The 11,415-nt window shown below is 34.8% G+C and overlaps 1 long non-coding RNA gene across 1 annotated transcript in view; it reads right to left on the bottom strand.

Annotated features, from left to right (window-relative positions):
• LOC107717857 (uncharacterized) overlaps positions 1-5,223 on the bottom strand; it is a 21,595-nt gene extending 16,372 nt beyond the window's left edge. Inside the window, exons 1-2 of the long non-coding RNA XR_001637350.1 lie at positions 5,123-5,223; positions 3,921-3,927 (exon numbers count right to left, since the gene is read on the bottom strand). This is a non-coding gene — a long non-coding RNA (uncharacterized LOC107717857). The remainder of the gene's footprint in view (positions 1-3,920; positions 3,928-5,122) is intronic.
• Positions 5,224-11,415: the final 6,192 nt, after the last annotated feature.

Genomic DNA, 11,415 nt, shown 5'->3' with positions numbered 1-11,415 from the left:
ATGACGCTCGCGGTATTTTCAGCTTCTGCCGTCTCACTATATGATGATATGAACACGAATGTCATCTCCAGCTGCTCTGAGAGTCACTTCATTAGCATTTTACCGTTTAATTTGAGAAAACTCCCATCATATCACATACACAGCAGCTGCAAGTTCTTCACGTCAACCCATCAAAATAAAAGTTTAGTTTAACGTTAAAAAACTGTCAGAATATATTACTATTTAGCCGTCTTAAGACTCAATGCTACTACTGCTAATACATATTAATAAATCTTTATTTTTAAAGGAATATAAAGGGCTAAAATACAATTATAGTATATTTTATTTCTGACAGTGTAAACAAAAAAAGGCCTATGAAATGTTAAAAAACATGGCTTTAAAATCTAATATTAAGTGAGTATAATTACTGATTATATTCTTTTAATAATTTAAAAGATCAGTTAAGTTTAGAGGTATCAGTATCGGCATCGTTATCGACGATACTGGGCTTGAAAATATCGGTATCGGATCGAAAATAAAATAAGAGGTATCACCCATCCCTAATTGATACTCCAAATAACCCATAAATAAATTGGCATAATCGGGGGCAAAGGTTGCCCACATAGCTGTAACTTAAAGTTGAAGGGAAAAAAATCGTCCTGAAATCTAAAGTAATTCTTCGAAGGAACCAATTGTGCCATTTCAACCAATAAATCAGAAGAAGGTATTTTGTTTGCTCTTGTTTCCAAAAAGAATTTTAAAGCCTGTAAGCCCATAGAGAGAGGAATATTAGTATATAGACTAGTGACATCAAGATTTGTCAAATGTTCAAAAAAGTCACCAGTATCTCTATGGTAACAACCACTAAAGGTCGAATATGGGCATCGTTTTTCTTTTTGTATTTTTTCCATTGATTGAATCTAGGCACCCAATTATATTTTCTATTTTACTCAATCGGCACAGAATTTTTTCACACTTTTTGTTATCAAGAAATGTCATAGTGTCATAGAGAAAGAGTCTGCATTCAGGTGCAGTGGGTTCACGCGTCATATGAGCTCCTTTGCTTACATTTTCTTTTGCTCCAGAAGCAGGTATGACACAGACATTGGATGTTTAAAGGACAGCAGATAATCTTACAGGCCGCGAGGATCAGTTAAGCTTCTTGTCAAGTGCTCCTCTTCAGATCTGGCCCTACGGCACAACCGTGAGATGTCAGGGTGACAGTCTAGACAGCAGCTGTCTCACTGAGAACTTTTCCAAAACTCCACATGAGACATCAGTCCCTCCTACATGCAGGAATCATTTGTCTCTATTCAAGTCCAGTCAGAGGGGAAGCACGGCTTTCGCTGCATAGTTGGCTTGAAGATAAGGGTTTCATTGGACCGTGTGCCCCACAGAAACATTCCATCAAAACTGTCTTCAAAGTAAACACGGGCATCGACGCTTTCAGGCATAGAAGTGTTAGAGAGCACCTGTTAGAACCCATAGAGAGGCAAACAAACCTAAGAGAAATATTAGAAGACTGAAATATAATAGTTGGCCATTCATTGCTAGGTGGTATTGCTTGATATATTTCTATCTATATTATTTGAGGTGCTTGCATTATTATTACTATTGGTCTAGGTAAAAAGATCATAATTTTAACAGCAAGAGACTGTAAAAAATGCTACTGTAAAAACTTGGTTGATTGGCTAATGGTAAACTCCGTTACTATATACTGTAAAGTGAAATACTGTAATAAATCTAATGGGACATTTCATGTCATTTTAGTTTTTAGAAGCGAAGTCATCTTATAATTTGCAGTGAAAAACTGTAAATTGAAATTCACAGAAAACCATGTGGGACACTTGTATAACTATTTTTCTTCTTAGTATTTCTTATCACTTATGTACATTAGGGTTTTATGGTGCATCTTATCTTGTTAAATGAAGTTTATTGCATTATATTTTAGTGTCGTGTGTTACCATGATGGTGTTTTGTATTTGTGGGTAAGACGCTGTGTACACTTTCTACATATTTATTAGTATTTACCTCAGCTAGTGGGAAAGCAAATTGTGATGAGCTTTTGATTCATCATGTGGCTTTCTCTTTTATTTTAGTATTTTTTTATTTTAATATTTTAGTATTTTCTATTTGTTGTATTAACATTATTTCAGTCAATTAAATATGTTTTACTGTAAATTTTGGTTTATTGGTGTTATCTATCTAACCTTAAGTATTTTGGCACATACCCATGAACATTTGTGAATAATACTTCAAATCATGTTGCTTTTTGAGGTGTCATATTAAAACTGAGCGGAGCGCACACGCATAGAGTGGGATAATACGCAGAGCGTCACACCACGTGAAAGTGAAACCTGAGCGGTGAACTAATTTTCGGCAGCTGAAATTTCGGTGCATCTCTAATTATTGGTGACATCAGAAATGGATATTATATAATAGATGCTTTTTTTTTTACATTTTAGCAATTTAAAAATATTAACAAAGGATTTTTTACACGGCACCCCTGCTCTCGACAGACGGCACCCCGGTTGGGAAACACTGCTGTAGAGGTTGATAGAGATTCTTATTCTTAGCAGACTTGGAAACATTTTTTTTTTCTAATGGTTAACAATACTGGTCCAGTCTGACTGAATAATGTCTCCACCAGTTCTAAGAATTATTTTATTATATTTTTTAATATGCTGACAGTGTTGACTAAAAGTAGGGACACAGCTGTGAAACATAATGATGATAATAATAATAATGTATAATAATATAATAGTGTATTATAACTATCATACAGAGCATTTTAAGGTGCATTACAAGGCATAATTAATGCATTAATACTACTTTTATAATGCATTATATATAAAGGCTTTAAGTAAAGTGTAACTAAAATGAATAATACTTTTATTCAGCAAGGTTGCATTAAATTGATCAAAAGTGACAGTAAAGACATGATATTTTAAAAACCAATGACAGGCATATGTTGGCACAAGAATCAGTGAATTTGAAAAATATTCATAATTCTGCATTAGAACGTTTTCTCCATATCTATGCAGTCGAGGCAAGGGCTTGCTGTTCTTCCCAACAGTGTTTTCCAGCTACTCCATTCAGATCATAAAAGTGAAGGGCCCCGGGTTTACTAGACCCTTAACCACAGTTACAGTGGACTCACATCACTGTTGAGTCCGCTGCAAGCGAGCTTCCCACATACAGCCATACAACACAAACATCAGACGGAGACGAGAGCCTCTCCTGACATTCAGTAAAGCGTTTCTTTCAGTGGAGGGGGAGGACGAGTGCAGAACATCATACTACCTTTCAATAACCTTCAAACTCTTCTAACACCACTGAACAGCAAGATCACTTCACTCAAATAAATCAATTCAAATGTATGTTGAGTGGCGTTCTTAACCTACACATAATTCTGCTCTTTAATTCAAATTAGTAATGTGTTCATAACCATATACAATATAAGTTAAAGCTATAGCTCAAATCCGGCCCTTGATTTAAGAAACCCTGTAGTATGTCATTAATTGATAAACTGTTAATATTCCAAACTACCTGAACTTCTTAAATCTGTTAACCATCATAATAATACTGAACGTAGGTAGAAGTCCATATGATTCATCAAAAATGGCCTTTAGATATAGCTAATAAACTTGAATAGATACAATGTGACCCCAAAGGTGGAAAAAAAACACACATGACATGCGTAAAATGCAATAAACCAAGATTAAATATCATAAATTGTTCATAACTGATAACAATAAAAATGCCAAAGATAAACATTTTAATACAAATATAATTCAATATCACAGGAACATCCTTTTACAGTAAATTAAGCTAATACTTTTTACTTAAAAACATTTACAATATTTTATAGTAAAAATAAAATATTTTGTAAAATATGTAATTTAACCATGACTAATTAGATAATTCATACATTTACTTACACAAAAACTATTTTAATAACATTTTACAATAAAATGCCCTATATTGTCTTAGATTTACAGAAAATTGTTATGTACTTAACTACAACAATATTTTACAGTAAAATTACTTGTCTTGTTCAATATAAAATAGATTTTCATTGAAACACACTGGGAAGTGAATTTACACATTTGACTTTTAATATAAATTTTAATAATATTTTATTATTTTAATTGTATTCTTTATATATAACGTTTATATTATATTTATGATTTTGTTAATTATATATATTTTTTTTTGTTTGTTTTTTTACAGCACAACACATTGTTCGCTCAGAACAATATTTTAATTTCTGGAAAACTCAGACATGAGTCACAGTGGCACTTATATATGTTCCAAACAGCACTAAAAATACAATATAGCTAGATCTATCTGTCACAGTACAGAAGGAGACCAGGGACGGAGAGGTAAAGTAAACAGAGCTTTATTGAACAGGTGCTGGGAGAGTGAGAGAGATGGAGAGCAAACGGGTTAGAGCAACAGTCTATGGAATGGAAGGGATCGGGCTCACGTGATGAAAGGTTCCTTGGTGGATCGGGCTGAAGAGGATGGCACAGAGACAGGAAGGTATCAGGATGGAGTCCGGGTTCAGTGAGTCAGGTAAGGAGTAGCGTAGTGAACTCAAGACCAGACGAAGTGTGACTGCAGTGGCTGTGCATTTAAACTAGTGCTGATGAGGTGGTGACAGGTGCGGCTGATCAGTACTCCGGTGATTGTGAACGGGTGTGTGAGATGATTGGGCCTGACGAGGCTGGACTCTCCCTGACACTATCGCTTTATCACCCAGTTCATTTTTCTTGATAAAACACTAGACATAGCAGTATGACTTGTGTGAAGCTGCTTTGAAACAATGTGTCTTGTGAAAAGCCCTTTACAAATAAATTTCACTTGACTTAACTTTTTGTTAGTGTATCTCACCATATTTAATGTAAGTTGCCTTCAACAAATAGACTTAGACTGAGAAAAGCTACTCACCACTGTTAGCATACAAACAGCTCAATGATGCCTACATTAGTGCTGGGCGGTATAAAATAATAAATACCGAATACCGGTGTTTATTTTTGTTATGATATGAATTTTTTAAATACCGCAATACGCAGTATGTCACTTAAACAACGTTCGGAACGCGACACTGTTTGAAAGGGGTCCCTTTCCACTGTTGCACCTTTGACCTTTTGCAAGGTTTTGATTTAAGTAGGCAATTATTAAAATGATAATGATATCGCACGCTGTTGCGATATGCATATTGCGATATTTACATTTGCGATATTTCGATAATTTCGATATATCGTGCAGCCCTAGTGGTGAACATGTGCTAGACATGTAAATGTGCAAAGCCACTGTTTAAAGCATAAGAGAATTGTTTGTTTTGCTGTTTTGCTAAAACCAGCTGTCGTTTAACTGGGTGGAAGTCACAGGACCGACTTGATCCCACTCATCTCCCTTACAAACGCACAACACACACTTCCCTCTGCAGTGTGTGCGTACAGATGTTCCTTAAAACCTATAATCTGTCATTTGGGAGAAATCTGAATTCACAGCCTTCAGCTACAAGGCAGAAACGTTCTTCAGGAAATATGTGTAGTGACCGCTGCGGTTCGCTCCCACTAAGACTGCTGAATAAACCACTGTCTTGGATCAAATCCATTACACACCACCTCAGCATGCAAGATCCATTATGAAGAAGGACCTATAGTCAAGCAATTCTCTGCTATATGCGTCGAACTAAAACTTTGACCTTTTGCAAGGTTTTGATTTAAGTAGGCAATTATTAAAATGATAATGATATCGCACGCTGTTGCGATATGCATATTGCGATATTTACATTTGCGATATTTCGATAATTTCGATATATCGTGCAGCCCTAGTGGTGAACATGTGCTAGACATGTAAATGTGCAAAGCCACTGTTTAAAGCATAAGAGAATTGTTTGTTTTGCTGTTTTGCTAAAACCAGCTGTCGTTTAACTGGGTGGAAGTCACAGGACCGACTTGATCCCACTCATCTCCCTTACAAACGCACAACACACACTTCCCTCTGCAGTGTGTGCGTACAGATGTTCCTTAAAACCTATAATCTGTCATTTGGGAGAAATCTGAATTCACAGCCTTCAGCTACAAGGCAGAAACGTTCTTCAGGAAATATGTGTAGCGACAGCTGCGGTTCGCTCCCACTAAAACTGCTGAATAAACCACTGTCTTGGATCAAATCCATTACACACCACCTCAGCATGCAAGATCCATTATGAAGAAGGACCTATAGGAAGGTCTGTGCACTTTGAAAGCTTGGCAGATTTTCAAAACCCAAACAAGCATTTGGTCAGCTTTCACACAGGTTTGGTTTTAAGTATAACAAATTGGTCTACACACTTTTAAATAATTAAAAATGGAAAAGCCTCTTGCAATTAACCATAAAAGTCATATTTAGTTTGCCATGAATGTATACAAGACTGTGCAGGTATGTTCAACACATCATGCAGTCCTAAAGGAATTGTTCACCCAAAAAATGAACATTCTGTCATCATTTACTCACCCTCATGTTGTTAAAAAATATATGACTTTCTTTCTTCTGCAGAATACAAAGTAACAAATCAACTGTTTGTTCATACACTGTAAAAAAAAAAAAATGATCATGCAGTCCTAAAGGAATTGTTCACCCAAAAAATGAACATTCTGTCATCATTTACTCACCCTCATGTTGTTAAAAAATATATGACTTTCTTTCTTCTGCAGAATACAAAGTAACAAATCAACAGTTTGTTCATACACTGTAAAAAAAAAAATTTTTTTCAACAAACAAAACAAATATTACACTACCCTGCATCATATTTGCTGAAAACCAATACTTGGTTCTTATACATTTGGGGTGCTGATTCCAAAAAAGTGTCTGTTTTGCTGTACCACGTCACACTTTCTCACAAAATATGTTGTTTAAATAGTATTTTGTAGCATGTTTGCCTTCGACAACCATTTGTAAGGTGAAGAATTATTTTATTATCCCTTATTCACCAGAAAACTGCCAAAAGAGGCGATTCCTACCTTCCTCTGAGCCAACTTACAGTTCTCAGTTGAGAATGAATGAATGAATGAATGAATGAGAAGCCATTATGAGTCCTGATTCCTAATACTGATTTCAAGATAAAATTACAGCTAGTGACAGAAAAGAAAAGAAAAATGACCCAGAAGCTTTCTATTACTATGTGTTATCTGTGGGAAGAAAATGACAGATGTTTTTTATTACTGATAAACTTGTAGAACATTTTTCCACTCCTTTGCACGCTGTAAGTTAAATGATGCATTTTGAACATTTTCTTTGTCATCAAAACGGAAATGTTTGACATTTGACTGTTTTTGTTATTTTGATAAATGCATTAAATCTAGATAGATAATTTGAAAAATATTCATTCTTATTTTGTGTAAAAACTGTATGTGATGGAAAGTATTTATTAATATTTTTAACACAGCATCATCAAATTAGGCGCATATTAGTTTTTGGTTTTGGTTTTGGTTTCGCTTTGTTTCGCTTTGCTTTGTTTTGCTTTGATGCAGGGCTGAATCTATCCGTCTACACCGAACAAGGTGAATGGAAGGTGGCACAAATGAGGGGGAAGAATGTTTGGTGTGCTAGTGTAAACAGCCCCTGGGTCAGGCTCCACTCCATCACTCATGGCAGGGGCCGCCCCCCTTGGGTCCAGGCCCCGACCATTTATTTAGAGCCAACAACAGCAGCAGTGAGGTCACAGTAGTGATTAGATGGGGAGTGAGGGGAGGCGATCCCATCGAGTGTGGGTTATTTCCACAACTTCCTCTGCTCTTTTCCCACTCTTTCCATTATGCATTCATCACACACAGGGAATGTTTAAAATAACACACTGCTCCTACTATTTGTGTAGTAATGAAATTACTACAATTACTTTCGATATTCAGAACACACTGCATGGAATACTGTATCCCACAATGCAATGTGCCTGGCTTGACGCAGCCAGATCTCATTCATGTCTCATGAGTTGATTTATAGTTTTATAGATTTATAGTTTTATAGTTATTCTAAATTGAGGAAAACAATATTAAAGAATGAGTTGGTGTACAACTTTTGACAAAGTTCTGAGATGATATAGCACCACATGCTAAATACATGCAAAATAGTCTAAATACAACACTTTCAAATTTAATGCTTTAAATGACTAATTCACCCAAAAATTACAGTTCTGTCTGTATGTTGTTACTTTTTTCCATGAAACACAAAAAGGGACATTTTAAAGAATCTTAATGCAGCTCTTATCCCTAGAGTGAAAGTTCATAACTGAATTAAGCTGCATAATGATACTATTGTCCTATAGAGTTAAAATTTTCATAATTTATGAACTTTGCAACATTGACAATGTTATTGAACGGAACTGAATCAGCACTGAATCTGAATTGAGTTGAATGACACTATTGTGTTCTAGAGCTGCTTTACAGCTGAAATTGAAGCTGTTTCATAAATGATCAATGAACTAACACTGTTATTTTATTTTCCTGTTTATTACTGTGAAGCTGCTTTTTGACAAACAGTCTGTATTGTATAAAGTGCTCTAAATTTGACTTGACTAATCAAGCACCAAAAAATTAATAAATAAATAAAAAAATTTAATGCCATAAAATTAGGTTAGTGTGGGGAAGAAAGAGAGGGAAAAAAATGACAGCATGCAACAACATGAGGGTGGGTAAAACCAATGACAGAATTTTCATTTTTGAGTGGACTATTCATTTAACTACGACTCAAAAGTTAAATCACTTACCAGTTAGAGTTACATCAGCAGTTACTGTCATTCATTTCTCACTGTGCCAGGTTATGAGACTGTGTCAGGCTATGAGACTGTAATACTTCACTGGGCTGTACTGCAAGCAGGGAATTCATGAATGCTAATTGGAGAGAGTGCACTTACTCCTCTTGGCTTGTGATGGTTGTAGTTTTATTGAACCACAGGCTGTAAAATGTTCTTTGACAGACCACCTTAGCCTCTTTTAGCTCAGATGGGCATTGACTTTCCATATCTCTATGCCCCACGTCCACCCCACACATGGCCAATGTCACTGACAGCGTTATTAATGCTGATCTACAGATGAGGTACACCACAGACCCTGAACTTCCCAGAATGCCATTAGTTTGTCTTTAGCCCCATGAAACACACAGCTTTTGGCAGTATGTACTAGGGATGGAACGATTACCGGTTTCACGATAAATCACAAATTTAATTAGCCTATTCTATTTATGTTTGTATGTGAACTCGAAATCAACCCCAACTTTGCTTTAAAAAGCATCACAAGATCTCCTAACCGAAGATCACATGATCTTCAAGTGATTTATTATTATTATTATTAGGGCTTCATGTTAATGTTAATTTAATGTTTATGCTAAAAAAAGTGCATATAGCTCCTAATTGTATTGGTTGTTTGTTGATTTTCAAATATAAAACTTATTGAAATGTGTGTATCAGTTCTTTTTGAACGTTTTCATCTAATTTGAACAAAACCGTGATAATATTGATAATCGTGATAACTTTGGTCACTATAATCGTGATATGAAATTTTCATACCGTTACATCCCTAGTATGTACAAATACATAGTTTTACTATGTGAAATGGGAAAAAGAAAATCATAAAGTATAATATTCGTCACCCAAATGGCACAATGCACATAACAGCTTCTACAGCCGAACAATAAACAAATATACAAGGGCTAATGCTGTCACAAGTTCTCCTCTGAAGTTCCTAGAATTGTGATGTGATGTGATGTGCATTCAAAGGATTTTGATCTGATAAATGGGCTTACATAGAGCCATAGCCTACATTTGACACTACATCAGTATGGGCGACCCAAGTACGAGTCCTTTCCCATCTCTCCAACCTAATCCTTATCAAAATAAAGAAAGAAAGCCACAAATATAACTTTAAAAAAGAACATAAAAATGTGTGTGCATTGCATAATAAAAAACTAAAACTAAACCATTAAAAACAATTAAAAAAATACTTGAAATAAAATAAACAATAACTGAAAAAAGTTGCTAGTATAGTTAGATCACATGGCAACATTTTTCATTTTCATTTTGTTTAAAGCACTAACATAAGACTAAATACATTAAAACTAAAGACTAAAACTTAATTTAAAAAACTATATAGACTATTTAATTAAACATTTTAATAATGCTAATAAAAATGAAAAAATACTGCAATTTTAACTATATTTTAACTATAATTAAAATGAAAACAAATCTAAAACATAAAATCTAATTCAGAATACTAACAGAAACTATAATACACTCTAAGAAAAGTCTATAAAAATACGGCCCAGTGTATTGTGTTAATATGAAGGAATTTTCTGTATTGACTTTTTACAGGTATTTAACCCGTATTTTGAATTATGTATTGCATTGTGTTGTGTTTTAGGGTTGAAGGAAATGTCCATAAGATTTAAAGAAAAATGTACTGGTAATTTTCTGACAGGACTTTATCCATTTTCTACATTTTATTTTTCTCATATTGATCAGGATACTAAAATAACATTCATTCATAAGATTAATTCTCTCTTTTTCACTTCCTAACAAATACAAAAGACATTCAGGCACTAGTGCAATAAATGAAGAGCAAAACGTGCATTATTTGCTAAATTTATGCTTTATCCATGCATTTCATGCTGTGTTTCAAAATCATATGCTTATATTTCTCAGACTTTCAACCATGAAGATGTTCCAATTCGCAACAGGATATACATAAACAAACTCAACTGTATATTCAACATATGGCCTCCATGATTATGATCAATATCAATTTGTTTCCATCATGATTCTTTAATCACAACACACCCCAACACAGAAAGTCAGGGCTCAACACTTGAGTGTCTCACTGTAAACTCCTAAAAGACTTTATACTGGTATTCATGTATATTTATATACTATACTGTATCTCGTAAATATGATTATTCAGACATGACTTGAAGGCATAATTATTGGAAGTCTACACGTTTGAGAGCGTCTTTTGTCCCAACAGAGTATGAACCATTGACTCGTAAATAACTTTAGTAAATATTTTTCCCTTCATCTACTAGCCAACATCCATTTCCCAGTATACCATAAACTGTATCGACTAAGCATTCTTCAAAGTCATTTTATGTACAGTCTCACTCTCTCTCTCTCTCTGAAGGATTGTAAGACAAATGTGATATCCCACATCGCATCATTAGACACGAGGCTGTTTAATTAAACCCTCAAGCAATGCCAACAATAGCCATTATGAAGCTCTCCTCCACCAAGCTTTTAATTAGTCCCTAAGACCCTCTAGTTTTCCAGACTCCTTCCACTTATGAACTGCCTTTCAAAGACTTTCCAAAAACATGAAACTTCACTCTGCATGTTCTTGAAGCCAAAACCCCAAAGGTTACTCTGAACAAACAGATGAGTGCCAGCTCTGAGTATAATGT

This window comes from Sinocyclocheilus rhinocerous, unplaced genomic scaffold, assembly GCF_001515625.1.
Source record: "Sinocyclocheilus rhinocerous isolate Xijiao unplaced genomic scaffold, SAMN03320098_v1.1 scaffold780, whole genome shotgun sequence".
Taxonomy (NCBI): Eukaryota; Metazoa; Chordata; class Actinopteri; order Cypriniformes; family Cyprinidae; genus Sinocyclocheilus; species Sinocyclocheilus rhinocerous.
This window is presented reverse-complemented; position numbering and strand designations above follow the sequence as displayed.